Here is a 9,383-nt window from a genome sequence, read left to right on the forward strand (position 1 = left end):
AGGTTTAAGACATGATACTCAGGGTATTACATCTCCCCCTGAGATACTTCGTTCCCCCAAATGATACTGACTTGGCTAAAATACTAAGGAATAACTGAGATGATGCATGGGACACTTACAAACTGAATCATGGCTGAATATACGGGATCTGAAGCTGATGCATGATGTATAAACTGGGCTGAATTCATAAATTACACGGATGGCAATGGATTACCTCTTGGAATAGCCATATTAATAAGAATTTCGAATAGTATGATTACATGAAAAGATGAAAATACATAAAAACTTGTCTGTCTGACTGCTAGACTAAATTACTAGCTATACTGACAGAATCATACTGAAAGCTTATACTCAACTATATATTCCACTTGCACACCAACATGACATTCAATCCTATCCTTATAACCATACATGAACTTGTAGGCATACAACCACAAAAGCATCTTTCTCATTTTCTCTAAATGTAACACTCCCAAAAATGGGTCTCGAGACGTCACACGGTGCTTAGGGTCACAAGTGACCCCAAGATAACTCTTCTACTGGCATAACTCATAAACAACTGAATAACATGTATAAAATGACTAAACTTACTATGCGGAAATATAAAGATAATGAAATTTGTAAAATACAATATTGATACAACTTTTACATTTTGATAAAGTCTGAAAAGAGGAACTAAAATTTCATGACTGACTCTAACTGACGTCTGCGAAGCCTCTACTTCTGACTATAAATAGTTGGAAAGCTACTCCAACTATCGCAAATCAATACATATGAATAAGAAAAAAAAACATAACATAAATAAATCTAACTGAAGTCCCCAAAGTAGGAGGACTCATTACCTTGCTGGCTGGAATCTGTGACTGTCTAATTCTGGATGTACACACTAAAACTTGTACCTACATTATGAGACAATGTAGCACATAAACATATATGTGGATCAGTACTTTGAGGATGTACTGAGTATATGGGGGTGCATGCAATAAGTAAAACAATATCTCATAATCATCATTTATAAATCATGCATACTAAATGTAAATGACTCACATAGCTCGAGAAATTTGAGGGTATAAATCATGAATAGTAAAGCATAAAATCTATACCTTATGAGCCATTACACTTAGTTCTAAAATTTGTGTTCTGTTTCTGTTCTCAAAACTCATAGGCTAAATGAAGTCTGAAACTCATTATGCATAGTGAATACTTTATCTTAAAGCTTCAAATCTATAAACTGTTTTAAGAGTGGGGGACATCTATTTGGGAGGTTCTTCTAACCAACATGTACACTATGTAAGCATCCATGATATCCCACGACTTTCCCCCATAAGGTTAGGGCTGTTCTACCCTTGCCATCAGAATAGAACAATCTCATCTCAGTGATCACTATCTCAGTTATCCACGTATAGTGGAAATAAATATCTCAAACCTACGGTGGCACGTAGTTCTGGGGTATGAAACCGTAGTAACATACCCAACTAGGTGATAAATACTACTCCCAATATCATGCTCAAAATCTGAAGAAAATCCACTTTAAAGTAATCTCATGGTTTATAATGAAACCAACTATAAAATATGTAATCTCAAGCTAAAGTGGATTTCAATTCTGTAGTGACCAAAAGGTCAAATATTTTCTCAAAAATCTTCCTCAATAATTATAGGGTGCTTATGGCACAACGATTTTAAAAAAAATGACAATCTCAAATAGGGCTTAAAGACCCATGTTTCAATCTCATGTTTAAACATCTCAAAATTCATGCTTGATAACATAAAGTTTCATTAATCCATGTAATTCAACTTTTAATCCATGGGAAATCTCATAATCTTGCAAATAATAATAATGTGTATAAACCCTAACTTCAATTTCATGAGAAAATCATATATAATTCAGAAATGTGTAATTTAAAATAAATCTTTGGGCACACGGATGAAAGAGTTATCCTTGTTCAAACCCCACATACCTCAGATTATGAACTTTGGATGAACACTTGCTTTTGGGACTCTATTTGTGCTTTTGATGGATGATTCTGGAAGATCTTAGTTCGGGTATTCTAATTCTTGAATCAATTTTGGAATTTAACGGTGAAATTTTGAAGGATCTTGAATCTTAGGTTGAGGCCCTAAGGTTTGGTTCTTGAGAGGATTTGAGAGGAATGAGTGTATTTTGGTAAAATAGAGGCTGAATTCAGTGTTTATGGAGCTATGGGATGAAGAAAAATATCAAAATACCCCTCCAAAACCGTTTGGAAAATGTTGAATTCAACAGGTGACGAGATGTCGTCACCATATGTGACAAGCTGTCAACTCATGTCGTCACAAAATGTTGGAATTTATGATTTTCTGCCTAAGGCTGATGACATTAGCTGATAAGTCGTCAGAAATGTGATAAGTCATCAGAAAAGTTGTTAGAAATGTGATAAGTCATCAGATATATCTTCATAAATGTGATAAGTCATCAGAAAGGTCGTCACTCAGTTTCCAGGCTGACATGCTGGAGTAAAATGGGCATAACTTTTTACTCCGATATTGGATTTAGGCGAAATTAGTATCGTTGGAAAGCTAATTCAATTATATATCTGTTGGTGGGTCATGACCTCAAAAATTCATAGTATAATAAGAGATATTCTCATTTGAAGTTTACTATACTAATATCCTTCTCAAGAATTCAATCGGCAAGGAATGTTTTTATTCATCTAATAGCTAGGACAATTTTGAGGCCTTAATACTCATCAAACTAGATCATTCAACTACCAAATCACTAAAATCTATTTATAAAGAGCTTGAAGCAGGGTTCTACTATTGGTTGAAATTCTCGGGGTATTATACGAAACCTCTATCCTTAAAACTTTCATGCACTAGCCCAAGAAAACACACATAGAATTTTTTAACTAATTGTGACATAAGGAGAGGTCACTGAAAGGTTAGAACATGAGGACCTAAAACATGAAAGAATAACTTTGGCACTCAACTGGGGCCTAAGGAATAAAGTATCAATGACGTGGGGTTTATCCTAAAAATTATAGTGTTTACAAGTCCATATAATTTTTAGGATAAACCCCATGTAACTTAAATTATAGAATTTGAAAGATGAAACCCGGATCTTGATCCGTTTCTTGGAATTCTTGATCTTAGATATGAGTTCTCAATCTTTGGGAATGGAGTTTTGATTTTTTGAGAGTAAAACTGAATTAGGGAGTGTATTATGCTTTTAGGGCGCAAATCTTATGATATGGACGGACCTTGGGTGAGGTAAAGGTCTAAATTTCCCTTACAAATGTGAAAATAGAACCTAAAAATTTGGGGCATGCGACAGAGCGTGCGTCGCATGCTAATTGGGCGCAGCTACTGCCTCTCTCACAAAAATGGCTATAACGTTTTGATCGGGTATCAGATTTGGGCAAAATCGGTATCGTTGGAAATCTAATTCAATTATCTACAATTTGGTGGGTATTGAGATAAAAAATTCTATGTGCATCAAAATTTATACACGTTCAAAGTATACCCTTGTAGAATCGAAGATCCAATTTTAGATGAATGAAATGTTCTTAGCTCAACTTTGCTTTAGGCCATTTCTATGAATATTTTTCACACCATAATCACTTCATATACTAGGCGAAAGATCATGACACATGAATCTAAACATAAACTATGGAATTAGAGTTTACACACATAGGAACGATGATTCAATTTCTAGCTCGAAAAAGGAGGGGCGTTACAACTACTAACAACTCTGCCTAACTACCGGGGAAGACGCCATCCCTACATTCGCTTGGTGCTTAATCCTACTCCCAACTAAAATACCTAGAATACTGGACTGACTATGCTTAACTATTTAAAAATACTGACTGAAAAATAAGGCTCGTAACTATTCTGTAACCGTTCTGTAAATACTGAAAACTAGGTAAGCAGCTAAATTTTGGGTATTCAAACCCCCAATACTCGATAACAATAATAGAAATATTGTACTAAAACTTTGATGACATGATATGTAAGCATTTATAAAAAAAAATCACTCTTGTAGGCATTTCATCGAACACTTGTAATTCCTGGTTTAAGATAAGTATGGAAATAGCTTAAAATATGTAGTAATAGCAAGATTTCACTTCTAAGATCACCCATTAGGTTTAAATTTAACAAACAACACCATTCAAACATGTAAGGTTCAATATTACCAACAATTTCATGGAAACATGATAAAATTCAAAATTCATGTAAGTTCATGGACTTAATTAGTAAAAATATGTAATAAGGGCTGCTTTCAATGAAAATAGATTATAAAACATCATGTATATTCAAAATTCATAAAACTTCTTGAAGATAAATTGTTATAAATGTGTAATTTTATAATTTAAAACATAAAAGTTTGATTCTTGGACTCCGTGGGTGAGAATGGTCCATGGATGAACATCTAACATACCCGGTGAATTCGCGAGAGTTCTTGGTGTTTCCTTGAAGATTTGAAGGGGCTTGGGTTTGTTCTTGAGAGGGAATAATTTTAATTTGAGAGAGTTTGAGAAAAAGTGACCAATTATTGCTTTTGAGGGCTTTAATCTCGCGTTTGGACTGAATGGGGAGAAAGGAAAGGATTTAAATGCCCTTGGAAATTAAAACTCTGAGCTGGAACTGAAAATCCCAATTTTTACCCCTGGGCGATGCAGTGCAATCACGTTGCATCACTGAAACATGGGAAATCCCAATTTTGCACTCCAACGTGACACGGTGCTATCGGGTTGCGCCACTGGAAAAAGGACGAGTGTAAAATTGCACTTTGGCGCAACGCGGTGCTATGGCGTTATGTCACTGGAAATGGAAAATACCGATTTTGCACTCCACGACATGATGCTATCGCGTTGCGTCACTGGAAACGGACGAGTGTGATTTTGCACTCCTCCGCGACATCGTGAGCTGTTGCCTCTCACTAAGAGTGTCATAACTTCTCACCCAAGTATCGAATTTAGGTGAAATTGGTATTTTTAGAAATCTAATTCAATTATCTATCTGTTTATGGGTTATGAGCTCAAAAATTCTTAATAAAATAAAAGATATGCTCGCTTAAAGTCGACTATAAAAACACACTTATCAAGAATTCAATCGAGAAGAGATATTTTGATTTGTCTAATAGCGAGTTATTTAAGGCCTTAATATATATCGCCCTATCTCATAAAACTACCAAACCACTATAATTTATCTTTCATAATCTTGAAGCATGGTTCTAATATTGGTTTGGATCCTCGGGGTATACCAGTACATAAAGTTTATGGTTATGTTAGGTTGTGTATGTAAATGATCAAGCAATGGAGTTAGACATCTTAATTGCTATGTTGCCTTCTCTAAGTTCTAATTGGTGTAACTATTGATACGAGCATATCGCACCATGCCAAAAAATATGAACAATAGCCTTACGTGTCTTGTTGTGCGATTAAAATATTACAACGAATTAGCTTTTTTTCCTCTAAGGTGTTAATCTACAATATAAGTACATAATAGAGCTAATATTAGCGACTAATCACAATGTAATTCTTGTGAAACAACAGCTAAACACTTAATAGACAGTAAGACTATTCAGCCCCTCAAACAATTTGTATATCACCATACCCTCCTTCTATACTCTAATATAACTTCACCTAACCATTCTATAAAGTCACCTACTGCCCCAAACAATAATACATATAGACAACTCCCAAATAGTCTTAAAATCCTGTAACGCAGTATAAGATATTGAACTCGCGACTTTCAATAATCATCCTGTAAGTTCTTAACAACAATATATATAAAATCCTCTATCAAGACTTATACATAAAGAGGGGAAAAATTAGGACGGTAGCCTTATCTTTATTTCTGAAATTGCTTTCTTAAATTGTACTTCATAAAAACTCTAAGTTTTCCTTAAAGTTGAACCAAATACTACTGAAAATATCTTGAAATTAAAGAGAAGTGAACTATCAAGTTGGACAAAAATGGGATGTCCTGCATTCCCAACAAAAATAACTTTATTTCATAATATTTCATGAAAATTTTAAAAATAAATCATAGTTATTTTCACTTACATTAACTGAAAATGGGGAGGGTTTCTACAAAAATCCTAAGAAAATATTCTGCCGCCGTTTTTGGTTGAAAGGAGCTGGAGAGATATTTGATTTTCTAAATGAAATAATAGTGAAATAGGCCTATCTTGATCTATAAATGACCCTTATGACCGCTTCTCTCTTTATTATAGATCATTTTTTTTTTTAATTGTCTAACAAGTTCAAGTAGGTGATGCATACTTGTTCTTTAAGCTAGTCAAATAGTTCAGGTAAGTGATGCACATGCTTGCTCTATTAAGCTGGTAAGTGATGCACCTACTTGTGCTCTTAGTTTTGTTGCATCAGTGCATAGTAGGAAAAAGCAGGTGATGTATGTAGGTTTTCTTTTCTGCAATGATTGGAATTACACATTGCTGACAGAGTTGAGTATGTTGGAGTATCTTGCTCCATTTAGAGAGCTCTGTTCAGATTTTATCCAATTTTGAGAACAAAAGATAGGTGAAAATAGTTTCTTCGTTGTTTATTTTGGACCTGAATAGTATTTGCATTCTTTAGGCCTTAAAGAAATATCATAAAGAAATTAAAATCTACCATGATATCTATATGTTCTCATTTTCTTGAAACCTTTATTCTCATTTTCTTGAAACCTTTTAAGAATAAAAGCAAATGTCATAGTAAAAGAATTTCCTTTTTCCCTTTTTAATTTGTTAACAGAAAGTCACAAGAATTGATTGCCTTGTTCATATATCTTTCTTTCACGTGATGGTTTTATATTATTAATGCCTAGATTAGGTCTTAAAAAGGGGCTTACCAGTTGTAGCGGAGTAATATTTGATATAATACATAGCTGTACTGGTTCAAAATGTTGTCCACGACAATATATAGCCATTGAGTTCCCATACAATTTGATCAAAATGTTGTTTTACGATTATTTTTTTTACACCGTTCCTGCTTGTTCTTATAATGAACAGCTTATACTGAATTCATCTGTCTATTATCATTATTAATACATTTCTTTCTTTTTTCCAGATAATGAACAGCTGCAACTTCACCACCACAAATTATATGAATTCACATTTTCAGCTTTGGCACTTTTTGTATGAACAAATTTTATATCAATGTAATACTTTTAGAATCTGTACAAATAAGTATGTCTTACCAACGTAACAATATAATCTTTGTTCCGCATAATATGAAGCATAATGTTATATCATGTAACAATAACATGACATGACTTACTATTTCACTTATTAATATTGTTTTCTTTAACATCAAAATTTACACGGGCACCGGCCATCTAGTTTTATACAAGATTAATAGGTGGATTAAAAACAATTAGGGGGGTTATTGATTGATGGGCAAAATTTTAGAAATAGACACTTTTCCTAATTCAAAATAAATGAATTTTTAAGCTATTTTTTAATGTTCAAAATAAGTGAATTGATCATTTATCAAGAGACATGTCGATCTTTTTTTTAATTTTACTCTTCATTACACTTTCTAAGTAGTTGATGCACCTATTTGTCACTTACTAGCTCAATTAAGTTGAAAAAGCACCCATTTTCCAAATCTCAATCCTTTTACTTAAACATAACACTCACGTCTAACCTTTAAGCTCAAAAAACACCTTAATTTTCAGGTTTATACTATCTTCATCGATGTTAACTTAATTGTATGTGTGCTGAAATATATAGGTTGTTACAACTATAACGTATAGCATTTCCATAAAAAAAAAAAAAACTTTATTCTAAGACATTCTTTAATGATTGAAATGAAGAAAAATAAAGAAATAATGAACCCGGTGAAAGTCTCTTGTCTAAAGCCTCTTTATATATTATTTGGAGGAGCTTAGAGAGGCAGAAAAAAATAAACGAAATAAAATTCATAACGTAATTATTTTGTCCATTTTTATGAGAGGTCAAATCAACATCAAAACAATCCGTTAAAGACGTCATAGTTTCTAAAAAAACTATGATTAAAGTTTAATCGATAAAACGAAAGGTTTTATCCCGAATTACAACTTGAAATTGTAATTCGTAATATTTTTTTGCTCTATCATTTTTTGTGATTTTAATGTAAAAGGGAAGTAAAACCTCTGAATTACAATTCTTACGTTTAACTTACATTTTACATTTTTATAAATTAATTTTTTAAACAAAATGGAAGTGATGCTTCTGAGTGACAAAACCCATTTAAACTTTCGTTTAAATGATTTTTTCGGTTAACTGTTCAATGTTAACATCTCTGGAACAAAAAAGGACAAATTGGAAGACAAAACCTTGTTGAAGCGAAAACTTTTTTTGATATTCGGGTCTGGGCTTGGGTTTGTAATTTCTTGTAACGCCCCGAATTACACCCTGAGCGTCACATGGTGCTTACGACCCCGAGGGATCACAAGCTAACCCATGAGCCGGTACCTGCTATGAGCACTGAATAAAACTGATAAACAACATATGCAGAAATTTCAACTAAAATGCCATAAGGTTTTAATATCTGAAAACAATATTAAGGATTTAAAACTTCTGAAACCAACTAGTAATACTGATAAAACATCTGATAATCACAACTGACAACTGATCAACTGTCTATACTAGTCTAAAAGTCTCTGACTATCTAATAGTGAAGTTGATAGGACAAGCCCACAACTAACTCGACTAAATAAATATATGAACTACTGACAAAACAAATATGAGATGACTCATCCTCGAAAGAAGAGGGCCGGCCCACCACGGCTTCTACTGTTGATGCATTGTAAAGTCTATTTCAAGATCCGAATCGGTGCCCTGACCGTGATGGACATCCCGAACCATGAAGGCCCGAGAGCCCTTCTAACTTGTAATCACATACACCATTCATATACAAAAGAAAATGCGGAAATATATAACGAAATGGAATCATGGTCTTAAATTTGAAATCAGCTCAACAATAAAGAATGAAATCCGAAATCAACTAAACAACATCTGGAACGGTCTGCGAAACCTCTACTACATGCTCAAATAACAACTGTCTGAAAACTGGGACAATACCCCCAGTAGACCAAAACAAAAGGGATAACATAATCTGAAATAAATAGGCCTTCTGGAACAAAGAAGGCCCACCACTGCACAGATCACTTCCCTCTGAATACTCTATACTTAGCCGAATCCCTAACTGAGCCCCAGAACCTGGTAGATAGGGGTCAATACAATTGTACTGGTACACAAATCAAATCCAAAATAATAATTTATATTCAACATATATGAGAGCAGTTTAAAAGCAGTTCATAAATATATCATATGGTAAGAATCACATTGGAATTTTTAAAAGCCTATAAAATCATCTAAACTCTGTAACGCTCTTTATTTTACTTCTACGCTAGGT

This window comes from Capsicum annuum, chromosome 10 (genome assembly GCF_002878395.1).
Source record: "Capsicum annuum cultivar UCD-10X-F1 chromosome 10, UCD10Xv1.1, whole genome shotgun sequence".
In the NCBI taxonomy this organism is placed as follows: domain Eukaryota; kingdom Viridiplantae; phylum Streptophyta; class Magnoliopsida; order Solanales; family Solanaceae; genus Capsicum; species Capsicum annuum.